The 15,275-nt window shown below is 56.4% G+C and overlaps 1 pseudogene; it reads left to right on the forward strand.

The window, feature by feature from the left end:
- The first annotated feature begins 7,455 nt into the window (after positions 1–7,455).
- LOC120231862 lies at positions 7,456–7,583 on the forward strand (annotated as a pseudogene).
- The last annotated feature ends 7,692 nt before the right edge of the window (positions 7,584–15,275 follow it).

The raw sequence follows: 15,275 nt of genomic DNA on the forward strand, positions 1-15,275 counted from the left end.
CGAGCTTCCACAACCTAGCCAGGAATCACATCCCTAAGCAGTGCCGTCACTTACTGGAACCTTCCGTGTGCACCAGGTGCTGTACTAGACCCTTGGGGCTCATCACCTCTGACCCCACCTCAGCTGAGGAAGGGAAATGCCACGTCCAGTGTGGGGACACTGACCGGTGATGGGGGGGACACTGACCGGTGCTGGGGGGACACTGACCGGTGGGGGGGACACTGACGGGTGCTGGGGGGACACTGACCGGTGGGGGGGAACACTGACTGGTGCTGGGGGGGACACTGACGGGTGCTGGGGGGACACTGACCAGTGATGGGGGGACACTGACCGGTGCTGGGGGGACACTGACCGGTTCTGGGGGGGGACACTGACCGGTGATGGGGGGACACTGACCAGTGCTGGGGGGGGACACTGACCGGTGATGGGGGGACACTGACCGGTGCCTGGAGATACCGGGAGGTGAGCAGATCTGAACTCAGCTCTTTGGGGTCTGAGGCGAGTCAAGTGCCCCTGGTGGACGTGCCGGCTCAGGTGCCCTTGCGCCCACTCCCGTGACCCAGCCCCACCCCGGCTCACGCAGCAGAGGGGCCAACAGCCAGCAGGTGCCTGTGCTCGGGCGGTGCCTTCCCTTCCCTGTCACGGCAACGCCGTCCACTGTCACACACGGATCCAGGCGCAGAGACCGCAGCCCCAGAAGTGGCGCCCCCCCCAGTGCAAGGGTCTGTTTCCCCAATTCCCTTCATCTAACAAAAATGTGCTGAGCACCTGTCTCGGCTCCAGCCTCTGTCCTGCGTCGTGAGGGGGCTGGGCGAGGGGGGCAACGCAGAATGCGACCACAGCAGGTGAGGAGGCGGGCGGTATGTGCCATGGGGGGAATACACGATGGGGCACGGGGGAGGGGGAAGCTGGCATTTTAAAGAGGGCGATCAAGGCAGAGGGACGTTTGCACAAAGCCATGAGGGAGATGAGGGAGCAAGCCATGCGGAACTGAGCCAAGTGTCTCAGGGACAGGGCGTGGCCAGTGCAAAGGCCCTGAGGCAGGAGGGGCCTGATGTGTTTGGGGCCAGCAGGCAGGAAGCCCTGTCCCCAGCCCAGACGTCTTGGTGGGTCTCTGCCTCCCGTGGCTGCTGCCGCAAACAGAAATCCGAAATCAAGGTATCGCCAGGCTCGCTCCTTCCGGAGGCTCCAGGAAGGGTCTGCCCCTGGGCTCTTCCACACGCCTCGTCCCCGCCTCCACGCACACGGCGCCTCAGCTCCTGTCCACAGGCCCCGTCTGGCTCTCTCCCCAGCGGCCACCGACTGCGTTCAGCCCGGGACCCTCTCCTCTCGAGGTCCTGGATCCCACCCACAAAACTTGGTTGAAATAACGTCACATCTGGTGTCTGGGGTTCACAACGTCGGTGACTTTTGGGGGGTGGGGGGCTCATTTATCAGGCAAGCCCGGGACTGGGCCGCCTCCACGGCAAGCTGGGCGGAAGCTACTCGGTCAGCGTTGGAGGGAGCTGGCGGGCCCCACTCGGCCACCGCGTCCCTGAGCGGCTGCGGGGAGCGACACCATCGCACGACCACAGCACCCACGTCCTGCCTCCCACCGATGGTCCCGCGTGAGCCACGAACACGAGTGGGGGCGGCCCCGGCAGGTGCAGTTTGGGAGCCGTCAAAATTAAGAACGCCGTTTAGGAACTGAGGCGACTATTTCCTTACAAAATGCTATCCGGTTTTAAAACAAAAAACTGACAAATCCCACAGATCCTAAGAAATCCAGAAAAATAACATATGATTTTTATTCCCTGCCTGACGACAGTAGGGCTCATTTCCCCACGTATTTTACGCCTGCTCCTCTATGGCCCGTCCGCGTGACAAGGCCCTCGCGTCATTTTCTAGATAAAGGCCAGAAAGGAGAGGCCGGCTTCCTCCACCACGTGCCCCTGGGGTGTGGCTGGGAGTCATGCTGGCTTAGAGGCCGCCTTGTCTCCTGTGTCAGGATCAGGACGCACTGTGAGTGACGCCACCGACGGGCGTGGAGCTGTTCCCAGGACGTGTGGCACCTGGGTGGCTCCGCGGTCTGTCTGTCTATCTGTCGCGGCCGCTCTGTAGCGCCTGATTCGCCTTCTCGCCATTTCACGCGATCTGCTTCTCGGCTCCTTAACAGATAAATTTCCAGCGGACAGCGAGGCCCCTTTGATGTCCGTCCAACCCGGGAATCTGCGATTTCTCACCAGTTTTACTGAATCGCTCCAAACTGTCTTTGCAAATTACGGTGTGAAGGGCGCCCTGAGCCTCAGCAACTTTTGGAAGCGGCTTTCGCATCTCGACAGTGCGCGGCGGCCTCCCCCGGGGGCTGGAGCCTGCGGGTCGTCGTGGCTCCGTGGCCCACACGCCTTCCCCACCACCTCCCTGAGGCCGGTCGCCTTGTCCCCATGCCCGCAGCGGCCTCCTCAGCGCCTGCCCTGAGCGCCGGCCACCGGACGGCCGCTGCGCCGCAGGAACCGCCTCCCTTTGCTCCGTGACTCCGCAGGGTTTGGGCCGCAGGACCTGCCGCGACGATGAGCGCCAACGGCAATGCACCACCCACGCGAGTCCCGTCCGGCGAGGCCAGGTCCCCCGGGAACAGGAAGGGGCCGGTCCTCCAGGCCAGGACCCCTCCTCCTGCAGCCCGGGCCCCCTCCCCCCGGTGGAGGGTCTGGGCACCGGCAGGTGCCGCGTCTCTGCACAGGAGAGCCGGCAGGTGGCTGCACCCCCAAGGCCTGGCAGTAACCCCGGGGGGGGGGGCGGGGAGGGGGGAGCACTGGATTTCTCTACAAAGGAAGGAGAGGCCCCAGGGAGGAGGAAGGAATGCGGGCTTGAGAACAAACAGGTGTGGATTCTAATCCTGTTACCGCCCAGCCCAGCCGGTGACCCCGGGCAGGTAACTTAACCTCTGCCCCGATGCCCCCGGCGGGAGAGGAAGCTGAGAGCTCAGGCCCGGCCAGCGAGGAGAGAGGCCACCCGGCGGCCAGGGTTGGCTGGGGACCAGAGCCGCTGCTGGTGTCTGAACCTCGCACAGAGAACAGAGCCGTGCCTCCCGTTCCGCCGGATGGTCAGGCTGCCCAGACCCGCTTCCGGCCCGAGTGGGGGCCCCACAGCCGCCGCCAGCCTTCGGCCCTAACTGCTCCAGGGCACTCGGCCTGAGCCCCGCTCAGCCTCCCCGGAGCTCAGGGAGGGCCCGCCTGCAGCTGCGGCCCCACGCTGTCCCCTCGCCGTCCCTCGGCTTGGCCGAGCCCCGGACACAGGGCCGGTGGGACACAGCCCCCCCAGGTCTTGTCGTGGCCTGAGGGCTGGGCCTGTCGCAGGGGCTCTGGGTCACCCCCCACGGCGGGGGGCCTCCGCCGCTCCCCCCTGAGGGTTCCCCGCCACCCAGCACACGGCCACTGAGGCTGCACAGGGCCTGCCCACGCGTCACCGCCCAGGGGGCAGTCACCAGCACGTGTGTCAGCGGGTGAGTCCGGGGGTCCCTCGTGGCCAAGGGCCCTCAGGAGAGCGAGGCGGGAGGCGCAAGCAGAGGCCAGAGGAGGGAGGACCGAGGAAGGGCTGCGAGCCTCACACCGGTGGCCTCCCGAGGCTGGAAGGGGCCGGCGAGGGGTCCTCCCGGGAGCCCCAGGAGGATCAGGGCCTGTGGACCCCGGATCTCAGGACCCCTCCAGGCTGAGGGCCAGGTCACCTGCGTCGCTTGTGCCCACCGGGTAGCAGGGCCGTGGGAAGCCAACACCGGCCGCGGTGCCCGAGGGCGGCCGAGCTCCATCGGGTCTGCGGCGGGGGCGTCACTCAACCCCAGACCGTCCTTTTCCGCGGGAAGAGCTGTGAGCGTCCCTCGCGGGGGCCCCGGAACCCCCACACCCCCATTCCTCCAGCTCCTCCTCTCTCCCCGGCTTCCGGCCCTGGTCTCACCCATCAGTTTGACAATCAACATGCTCACAGAGGAGCTGGATGAACCCAGCTGCCTGCCGCGCCCCCTCTCCCCACAGCCCAGGGCCGTGACAGCCCGGCCCCCAGGGGCTGCCTCGCCCGAGCTGGACAGGTGCAGACCCCCGGGGGAACCACCCGGAAAGGCCTGGGCCTCGGGCGGGGGGGGGGGGGGGGGGGGAGCAGGCCCACGAATGCACCCGAGCCAGGATCCCTGTGGAGTGACGTCATCTGGGGTGGGGGAGGCAGACACTGCGCAAAGCAGCACAGAAACGAATGTGCAACTGCGTCAGGGAGTGTGTGCAGGAAGGCTTCCTGGAGGTGGTGAGCACTGGGCGGAGCTCACAGGGATGCGCAGGAGAAGGTTAGGGAGAGTCACCAGGAGTCCAGCGTGGAAGGGGAGACCCCACGGAAGGGGAGGGTGGAGGGCAGGCGGGCAGTGGGCCAGGGTCCAGTCTCCCCTTCGGAGCCGCGTGCATGCGGCACTTGGATGGGTGGGAAACATTTACACAGGAGGCGGAGTGGGGGAGGGGGGAGCGGGTAAAGAAGGAACCAGGTACGTTGGGGAGGGAGGCTCAGCCCAGAGGCCTCGCGGGAGGCGTCCTGGTGCGGCACCCAGGCACCAGAGCACCCGGGCATCTGTCCTGGGGCGGGGGGGGGGGCTGAAGGCGTGGAGTGGAGCTGCCCAGTTCCAGCACGTTCCTTTCAAACTCTGATAAGGAACGGAGGGATGGGGAATCACCAGCGGCCAGCCCTTCCGGGGTCCGGGGTGGGGCAGGGGGCCCGGCTCCTCACCCCAACCTCCCTTCACTACGAGACAAAGAGCAAAAGGGGCGCACGCAGACCCCCGTGTGCTTCGGAGAGCCCAGCGCCGCCGCCACCCCGCTGAGGACAGAGGCCTCGGACACTGGCGGGCCGCACCTGCAGGCCGCTGGCGCAGGTGCCCCCTCCCCCTGCCCCTCCCCCTTCTCCCCCCTCCCCCCCAGAGCTGTCTCTCCTCTTGGCCCCTCCCCCTGGCCCCACCAGGACGCCCCTCGCACAAGAACCGCACCCGCCCACCTGGAGCCTTGGGGAGGGGCAGGTGGCCCAGAGGTCCGGAGGGGACCCTGCAGGGGTGGGGTGGGGGGCCGCAGCCCCAGAGAAGGGCCTGATCCCAGGACCCCCCCCCCAGTCTCATTTTGCACCCCCGCAGCTCCAGGCAGCAGAGCCGTGGCCCGAAGGCAAACCCCGACTCGCGCGCGGAAAGCGCTGTGCTGCGGGCGGCCTGGGGCGCATCCTCCCTGCGGGGTCCCCCACGGGGGCCGTGGTCTCCCCGCCCGCCCCGACTCCTGCCAGGCTGCTCTCCGCCGGGCGCTCGGGAGCGAGAGCCTCTCCTCTCTGTCTATCACGTGCGGGTCGGGACAGCATCCGGCCGGTGAGTCGTGCACACGCACGCGTAGCATGCTGCACACACGCCGAGCGGGGGCTTGTGTTAGCGGACGTGCCCCCGGCCGCTCCCCCAGCCGCTCCTCTCCGCCGAGCGCTCTGCATGCGTCATCCCCGCTGCCCTCTGGCCGGGGGAACAAATACCCATTTCCCTTGTGCAGAAGCGAGAGCTCCAGTGTCTACCTGGCAGGGACTCAGGCGCATCTCTCTAAGTGTGCACGATGCCCGCAGCAGAGCTATTCACCAGAGCCACGGACAGGTGGCTGGATGAGCAAAATGTGGCCCCTCCACACAACGGAATATTACTCAGTCTAAAAGCTCAGGAAATCCCACTACCGGCCGCCTCCTGGATGATCCTAGAAGACACTGTGCTCAGTGGAATACGCTAGTCACGAAAAAAAAATCTGCATGATTTCACTCCTAGGAGGTCCCTAGAGTCACAGAGGCAGAAAGCAGGAGGAGGTCGCGGGGGGCTGGGGTCAGCGTCAGTGGCTGCACTTAGTGCTACTCAGTTGTGCCCTTATAAGCCTGTTTAAAATGATAAAGTCAACAGTATGTGAACTTTACCAGTTTGAAGATGTTTATATGGCTTTTCCAAGGTCACCAGCTCCGGAAAGGCAAAGCCAGGAGGACCCCCTCCCTCAGGGAACCCCACCTACCCTTCCCACACCCGCCGGCCCCCACCCTGCTCCCCGGGGCACGCTGAGCCCCCCTCACTATAACAAGATACTCCTCCATTCTCAGGGCCACGGGGAGGGAACGCCATCCTGTGGACGGGAGCCTGCAGGCACGGGGACCCCACGGCTGTGAGAAGAGCTCACCCACCTGGACGGAGGCACCTCGTGGAGTGGAAGGCAGAACGTGCCTGGGGTGACCTCCCCGGCCCTTCTTTCTCTGCCTGGGCACAGCTGGGCTCCAGCTCATTGGAGCGCAGTAGCAGGGGACAGTCCTTCAGGCCAGGACGGCACACCTGAGTGTGAATGGCTGTCGGAGGAATGCACACCCCCAGCAAGTGGGTCTCAAGGAAGAGGGCACAGAGGCAGGAAACTGAACCGATACAGGCTTCAGCAAAGAAACAAATTCGGAGGCAGCGCTACCACCCGAGGCGTCCATCTTTAAATCGTGTCTGCACGCACAGCCCCTGGTGGTGGAGGGGTGGGCACGACAGGTGTGGTCAGGCGTCCTGGAGCCCATCGTCCGGTCACAGTCGTGCAAGTAGCCCCTCTCCGGCCACCCAAGGACTCTGCTCGCGGTGCTCACCCCTGCAGGGCTCCTCTCCTGCTGTTCTGTTTCCCTGAGTCCTTTGCGATGTGTGATCAGCACTGCATGACTCTGGGGTTGGAGGGACCCAACGAGAAGACACAAGGTTTTGGGCATCAGGGTTTTTAACATAGATTCCAAGGGGAGCAGCACTAGGAAATCCCTGCAGAAAATGCTGGTAACATGGGTCTTGAGCACGGATTTCACTTTCTTCTTGACCACCCTTGTTGCAAACCCTCCAACTGTGCCATTTCTGTCTTTCAGAAAGTAACCACGGAGCTACCACACGACCCAGCCATTCTGCTCCCAGGCGCACAGCCCAGAGAATCGGAGGCAGGTGTGCCAACAAACATGTGCACGTGAATATTCATTGAATTTCATTGAATTCAGTGAATATTCATTGCAGTGATATGCACAAGAGCCCAAAGGTGGGCTGTGAACCCCTGTGGGTGAATGGGTAGAGAGTGACGTCAGCAAGATGGCAGAGTAGAGGTCCTTCATCTTCCCGCAGAAACCAGCGGCCGGACAGCCATCTGTAAGTGGAAGCAGCCCTGTGAGGAACCTTGGGCAACGCAGCAAAGCGAAGAATGGAGAATGACCTCGCAGAAAGGGTCCCTGAGGGGACTGGCCCCGCTGACGTGTCTGGAGCCCACTAGGAACAACGAGGAAGCCCCATGGACGGTGCTCAAAGGAAGCAACAGCCAACTGTTCCAGAAGTAAGTGTAGGGGCAAATTCAGAAAACTCCAACACGGTAATAGTGGTCTGTATTTCACTTAACTCTAATATAAAGGTTAAGAGATAAGTGCATTAAAAATTACTAAAGCATCGCTTCTTGGCCTTTTGGCTAAGATCAAGTGTAGTATCTGTTCTTATCAGTTTAATAAAAACTACAATAGCTACGATAATTTGTTAATGGATACACGGTATAAAAATATACAAATTGTGACATCTAAAACATACACTGTATGTGGGGGTAGTAAAAGGGTGGAATTTTTGTATGTTATCAAAGATAAGCTGTTACCAGCTTAAAACAGACTGCTAAAATGCTAGATTTAAGTACAAAGCACAAGCCTATAGTAAATATGTGAAAGAGAAAGGGCTGTAAGGAAAACCTACTAAGGAAAACTGTCAAGTCACAAAGCAAGAGATAAAGAGAAAAGCAAAGGAAGTACCAAATGGCCAGAAAACAACGAACACAATGGCAATAGTACGTTCTTATGCATCAACTACTACTTTAAAAGTAAATGGGTTAAATTCTATCAAAAGGTATAATGTGGCTGAATGAGAGGAAAATAATCCCAAACTACACACTGCCTATGAGGATTCCATTAAGCTCTAAGGACTCACAAAGGCTGGAAGTGAAGGGTGGGGGAAAGACACTGTGTAAATGGAAACCCAAGTGCACAGGCATGGCTGCACTTACCTCGAGCAGAGTACACTTCAGTCAAGAACTGTACTGAGAGACAAAGAAGGTCATTGCATAACAATAAAGTGATGAATTCATCAAGAGGATGTAACGATTGTAAATACATATGCACAACATCAGACACCTAGATACAGTGAGCCAATATGAACAGACGTGAGGGCAGAGTCAGCAACATGATAATGGTAGGGAGCTTCCAGGACCCACGGTTAACAGTGGGTAGATCGTCCAGACAGGAAATCAAGAAGTAAAAATTGCACTTGAACTGTATTTTAGACCAGAAGGTTCTGGTCTAAATGACCACAGAACAGAACACACATTTTTCAGGCGTACCAGGAACATTCTCCAGGATAGATCACATATGAGGTCAGAAAATAAGTCTTAACAAATCTAAGAAGATTGAAATTATATCAAGTGTCTTTTCCAACCACAATGGTGTGAGACTAGGAATCCACAATAGTAGGAAAGCTGTAGAATGCGCAAATGTGTAGAAATTAAACAACATACTCTTGAACATTAATGGGTCAAAGAAAACATCAAAAGGGAAGTAAAAAAAGGCCAATAGAATGAAAAGCTGTTTTTTTTTCCACAGATGGACTAGGCTGACAAGGCTTTAGTTAGACCTAACAAGGGGAAAAGAGAGAGTCTTCCGCTACATAGGATCAGAAATGAAGGAGACAGAAAGACAGCTACAGAGGACCATATGAGAAGACTATGAACAATTATATGCCAAGGAATTAGGTAACCTCCAAAAAATGGATGAATTTCTAGAAACACGCAATGCAAGAAGACTGAACCATGAAGGAATTAAACATCTGAACAGACCAACTACTAGTAAAGGCACTGAATCCACAACCAAAAAAAGTCCTAACAAAGAAAAGCCCACGAGCACAAGCACATGGATTCCCTGGTGAATTCTACCAAACATTTAAGGAATTGATGCCGCTCCTTCTCGAACAGTTCCAAAAATTTGAAGAGAAGGGAAACACTTCCAAACTCATTTTACAAGGTCAGCATCACTTCGATACCAAAGGCAGACAAGACACTACAGAAAGAAAGAAAGAAAGAAAGAAAGAAAGAAAGAAAGAAAGAAAGAAAGAAAGAAAGAAAGAAAGAAAGAAAGAAAGAAAGAANAAGAAAAAAGAAATCAGAGGCCGATACCCTGATAGATGCAAAATTTCTCAAAAAAAAAAAACAAAAAAAAAAAACAAAAAAAAACAAAAAAAAAAAAAAACAAAGAGCAAACCAGATTCAATAGCACATTAAAAGGACCATATATCATGATCAAGTGGGACGTAGTCCTTGAGTAAGTACAGCTGCCAGGATTGTTCAACATATGCCGACCAGAGTGACACAAATAAAAAAACAGGATCCACCACATTAACGGAATAAAGGACAAAAATCATACTATTATTTCAGGGCCCCTGGGCGCCTATTGCTTGAGCATCTGTCTCTTGATTTCAGTTCAGGTCATGATCTCACAGTCTGCGGTTTTGAGCCCCGCATCGGGCTCCAAGCTATGGGTGTGAGGTCTCCTTGGGATTCTTTCTCCATCTCTCTCTGTCTCCCCCACCCTGCTCTCTCTCAAAATAAATAAACTTTAAAAAATCATATGATCATTTCAATAGATGCAGAAAAATCATTTGACAAAATACAAAATCTTTCCATGATAAAAACTCTCAATGAATTATGTGTGGAAGGTGCACACTTCCACCTAACACAGGCTGTATGTGACAAGTCCCCACTCACTGGTGGGTTCCTCTGGGACCATGAACAAGGCAAGGGTGACCACGCTCACCACGCCTACCCAACGCAGCCCTGGGAAGTCCACCCAGAGGATTCAGGCAAAAAGAAGAAATGAAAGGCATCCAAGTCAGGGGAGCCTGGGTGGCTCAGTCGGCTGAGCGTCCGGCTCAGGTCATGATCTGTGGTTCATGGGTTCGAGCCCCTCATTAGGCTCTGTGCTGACAGTGCAGAGCCTGCTTGGGATTCTCTCTCTGACTCTCTCTCTGTCTCTCTCTTTCTGCCCCTTCCCCACTCACACATACTCTCTCTCTCTCTCAAAATAAATAAATAAAAACTTTTTTTAAAAGGCTAATCTAAATCAGAAAGGAAGAAGTAAAATTGTCCCCAGAAGACATGATCTGATGGAGAGAGCCCTTGAAGACACCACCCACAAATGCCTACAACTAACAAACAGATCCAGTCTGGTGGCAAGATACAAAAACAACATGCAAAAGCCAGTTGTGTTTCTGTATGCCAGCAATGAGCAATCTGGAAGAAAAATTAGGAAAGCAGCCTCATCTACAATTGCATAAAAACAATAAAAAACAGAAATAAACTTAACCAATGAGGTGAGACCCCTGTACACAGTAAACTGTAAGACATTGATGAGAGAATCTGAAGACACAAATAATAGAACTACTTTCTGTCCTCACAGATGGGAAGAATTAATATTGTTCAAACGTCCACACTGCCCAAAGTAACCTTCAGATCCAGGGCAATCCCTGTCAAAATTCCAGCGGCATTTTGCACAGAAATAGAAAAAAAAACCTCTAAAATTCATCTGCAACCACAAAAGACTCAGAAGAGCCAAGACAATCTTGAGAAAGAGGAACTAAGCTAGAGGAGTCGTAAGTCCTGATTTCAAATTATATTACAAAGAAAAGTAATCGGACACATTAGAAAACAGTATGGTGTTGGCATGAAGTCAGATACGCAGGCCCTCAAAACGGAATGAGCACCCAGAAATAAACCCACACATAGATGATCGAGTAATTTATGACAAACGTGCCAAGAACACACAGTGGGGAGAGAGAGCCTCTTCAATACACAGTATTGGGAAAACTGGATTTGCACACACAGAAGAGTGAAGCTCTTATACCACTTAGAAAAATTAATGTGGGATGCAGTAAAGATTGAAACATAAGACCTCAAACCATAAAACTCCTACAAGGAAACATAGGGAAAGTCTCCTTGACATGGGTCTTGGTGATGATTTCTCGGATACGACGCCAAAAGCACAATCTACAAAAGCAAAAATAAACAAGGGGAACCACATGGAGTTGAAAAGCTTTAGCACAGCAAATAATCAGCAAGATTAAAGGCTCCCTATGGAATGGGAAAGAACACTTTCAAGTCATGTATCTTGTAAGGGGTTAGTACCTAACATATATAAAGAACACCATATAACAAAACCAAGAACCCCTCCCCAAATAATCCCATTTTTAAAAACCGGGCAAAGGACCTGAATAGACATTTTCCCAGCGAAGACACACGGACGGCCCACAGGCACTTGAAAAAGCATTCCGCATCCGTCCTCACTGGGGAAACGCAAACCAAACGCACAGTGAGATGGCACCTCCAGCCTGTTAGAATGGAGAAAAAGGAACCCGTGGGCACTAGTGCAAACTGGTGCGGCCCTGTGGGGAATGGGAAGGAGGCTCCTCGGAAAGGTAAAAATAGAACCACCTCACAACCCAGCAACCCCACTCCTGGGCATTTTTCTGAAGGGACTGAAATCAGGGTCTGGAAGGGAGGTCTGCACCCCCACTCCCTGCACCATTAATGCACTGGCACCGCCAAGACGTGGAAGCCGCTGCGTGTCTGTTGAAGGGACACTGCAGAAAGCGTGGTGTGCTGTGTATAGAACACGAGGGAGTGGCGTTCAACCCCAGGGAAGGACATTCTGCTGTTGGCGATGACACGATGACCTCAGAGGGCACCACCTGAGTGACATAAGGCAGAGAATATCACGTATCATATCTCTCATATGTGAATTCTAAAAGAACTAGTTTGAAATAGACAATATAGAAACCAAAGAAACAGTTGAACAGATCAATGAAACCAAGAGTTGGTTTTTTGAAAAAATAGACAAAATGGACAAACCTGTAGCCAGTCTTCTCAAAAAGAAAAGAGAGGGCACTCAAATAGACAAAATCATGAATGAAATGGACTTATTACAACCAACCCCTCAGAAATACAAGCAATTATCAGGGAATACTATGAAAAATTATATGCCAACAAATTGGACAACTTGGAAGAAATGGACAAATTCATACACATACACACTACCAAAATTCACACAGGAAGAGATAGAAAATCTGAACAGACCCGTAACTAGTGAAGAAATCGAATCAGTTATCAAAAATCTGCCAACAAATAAGAGCCCTGGGCTCTCACCCTGAAATGGTTGATTTTATGTCCCGAGCCTTTCACCTCCATCAGGACAACAATTGTGTGCCCTCCTGGCTTCCCAATCATCCTTGGGGCTCTTTCTTCTCCCTGCAGAGTGGCCCACGGGCGCCCGAGTGAGGGGCTGGGGGTGCGGTTCACCATCATAGCTGCCGTTTTTCTCAGTTATTTGCCTCAAGTGCTTCGTTTCCCCTCAGCGCCTTGCTGGCCACAGGGCTGTGCCTCGGAAACACGGCCGCGGCATTTCGCAGCGTCTCCCGCCAAGAGGCGGGGTTCATTTCCCAGCCCCGGAAGCCGGGCTGGCTCGTGGGCTGCCGTGGGGACAGGCCTGAGCAGCGGCAGGGGCCCAGCGTGGGAGGTCACAGCCCAGGAGTGGGCAGGGTCAGGGCCTGAAGGGGTGGGGAGGGCCGGGGTGCAGTGCGGCAGCGCCCGGCCGGGTGGGGTGCCTCCACCTGCCGCATCACAGCCCGCACTGGCCTCAGAGCCCCGAAGGGGGAGCAGAGGCACCCGCGTGAGGGTGGCCTGGCGTGGGGTGCGCGGACAGAGTTCACTAGGGGGCAGAGAGGCTGGCTGCGCTCAGGACAACGGCTCCGTGAGCAGATAGGCTGAGGAAACCCAGGGTCCTGGGGTCAGGGAGGGACTCAGACACAGAGGAGGGGGAAACAAGAGCTAACCCTGAAGGCTCCCTTGGCACTGGGATCACAGGTCCAAGGTCATGGTTTGTGGTACACACAGGCATGGAAATGCATGCAGATGCATGTGTGCGAGTGTGTGTGCGTGCACGCATGCAAGATGCACCCACATCCCCCTCCCTGGCCGCCGCGAGGCCCTGGAGCGGTAGCGCCCCAATCCTGGCTTCTAATTCCCTTTCTCCGTAAGTGGGAAGCGGGGTCCTGGGAGAAGTTCCCCGTCCGGGACTAGGGCGGGAAGAGCCCGTGAACCTGGGCCACCTGCTGCGCTAGAAAGGCAGGGGGCGCTCCTGGCGGGAGAGGTGACGACGGCACGGCCACCACCACGGAGGAGCCCCCGCCGGCCAGAGGTGGGGTCATCTGCGCAAGGAAGTGAGTCTCCTCAGAATGATTGACAGCCTACTGAATGCAACAGGCATGACGGCTCACGCTTTTCGAGATTAAGGAACCGTGAGCAGGACGGAGAACGGGGCATTTCCGCCATCTCAGGTCCCCTCCTTACAAAACACTTACGGAATTCCTAGAGCAGAGGAGGACTTGGCGGTGGGGACGCCCGGCGAGCCCACCGTAATCAGACGATCAAAGGTACCGCCGCCGGGAATGGGACAGAGCAGGCCGGGAGCCACCGGGCACACGCAGTGAGGACGCCAAGGAGCCTCTGCTGGGATCTTCCCGCCGGGGATGAAAGCCTCGGTTGACTCATGAGGAACATCACCACCCCCAGAGCGGAGGCGCCGAGGAAAGTGTCCTGTAACCCCCAGCCGCGAACGGAAGTCACCTTGTAACGCTGCCCCTGTATCTTTGGACCAAATTCCTGGAAGTGGTCTTGCCCTTGCTCAGTGAGAGGGTAAATACACAGGCAATTTTGCCGGACATTGAGCAGGGCAGCTGAGGCTGTAATTCCTCCACTTCCTCCAATACCCGGCAGCTGGCGAGTCTCAGCGTAGAGCCGATCCTCAGGGTAGGTCGTCGGCGACTGTGCTGCGGTGGGGAGTCCTCTCCTACTGTCCCCGAGGAACAGTTCCTCACATGTGGCTGGACTCCCCACGAGGCCAGAACTTAGAAGTTCTGCAAGCTGCGCGGCTCACACAGAACTTTACTGTCCTGTGATCTGGGGGCCCGACACGCAGGGTCAAGGTGCTGGCCAGCAGGTCCCCTCTGAGGCAGCGAGGCTGCTGCATCCCCTCAACGGGGCGCTACCTTTGTCCTCACGTGGTGTTCTTCCTGTGTGTGTCCCAGTTTCCCCTTTGAATCCGGACACCTGTCATATTGCATTAGCACACTTTCCGTGTGACCTCCTCCTAACTAATTACATCTGCAAAGACCCTGTTTCCAAAGAAGGTCACGCTCTGAGGTCCTGGGGGTTAGGACTTCAATCTATAAATTCAACCCATGACATTTCCCTCCAGTACAAAGGGCTCCTGAGCCCTCTGAACAGGGGACAACTTTCCCTAACCTTGGGTCCCAAGAGGTAAAGTCTATTCCTAATTTACTGCTGCAGGGAAGCCACCTTAACCGTGGTGGCTGAGACCGTGGTCATTTACTAGGTCCTGGTTCTGTGGGCTCAGCTGGGTGGTTCTTCTGCAGGTGTCCCCGGGGCAGCACGTGCAGCCTGGGGCTGGGTGGGGGGCAGGGCAGGGAGGTGGGGGGCTGGGCTGGGGCCGGATGGTCCAGGACAGTCTCCCGTGCGGGTGCAGTGTGACACTGATGGTGGCCGCACCTTGGTCTCTACGCAGCTTCTCACCCACTGGAGGGCCAGCTAGGGCTCCCTCTGTGGCGTCCTAAGGTCCGAGAGGGCCCCAGCTGAAGGGATGTGGCCTCAGAGCTCCTACAAGGTCCTCACACCAGAGTCTGACGGTCCAAGCGCGTCCCCGTGGCTAGGCCACCTCTGGAAGGGAAGCGCATGCCAGGCGGCAGGATACGGTGGGCTTGCCTCTCCCAGCAGGAAGCTCCACACCCCAGGCCCTCCTCCCCCTGCATGGCTGCACCGGGCATGTCAGAGGCGCTGCACTCAGTCCTGCGCAAGCCCCGCCCCCAGCCCAAGTCTGCACCTCCAGCCCTGATCAGTGCACCCGCCCGGGTCTACACCCCCAGCCCCTGTCTACATCCCCAGCCCTGGCCGGTGTGCACTCTGCTCTCAGGGCTTCAGGACTGTTGTGAGGTTAAATGAGATGCCAGGTGTGGGTCACCTTGCCCTGCCGGTGCCTGGAACAGCCAGAGCCCTCTTTCTCCCTTTCTCCTGCAAACATTGGGTCCCGGCTGGCCCTGGGCCAGCCCACCAGGAGCAGAGCCCCGTGGCCCGCTCCCACGGGTTGCTCTGACCCCAAGCTGGCTTCTC

The sequence above is a fragment of the Hyaena hyaena genome, unplaced genomic scaffold (genome assembly GCF_003009895.1).
Source record: "Hyaena hyaena isolate Hyena2069 unplaced genomic scaffold, ASM300989v1 scaffold_63, whole genome shotgun sequence".
NCBI lineage: Eukaryota > Metazoa > Chordata > Mammalia > Carnivora > Hyaenidae > Hyaena > Hyaena hyaena.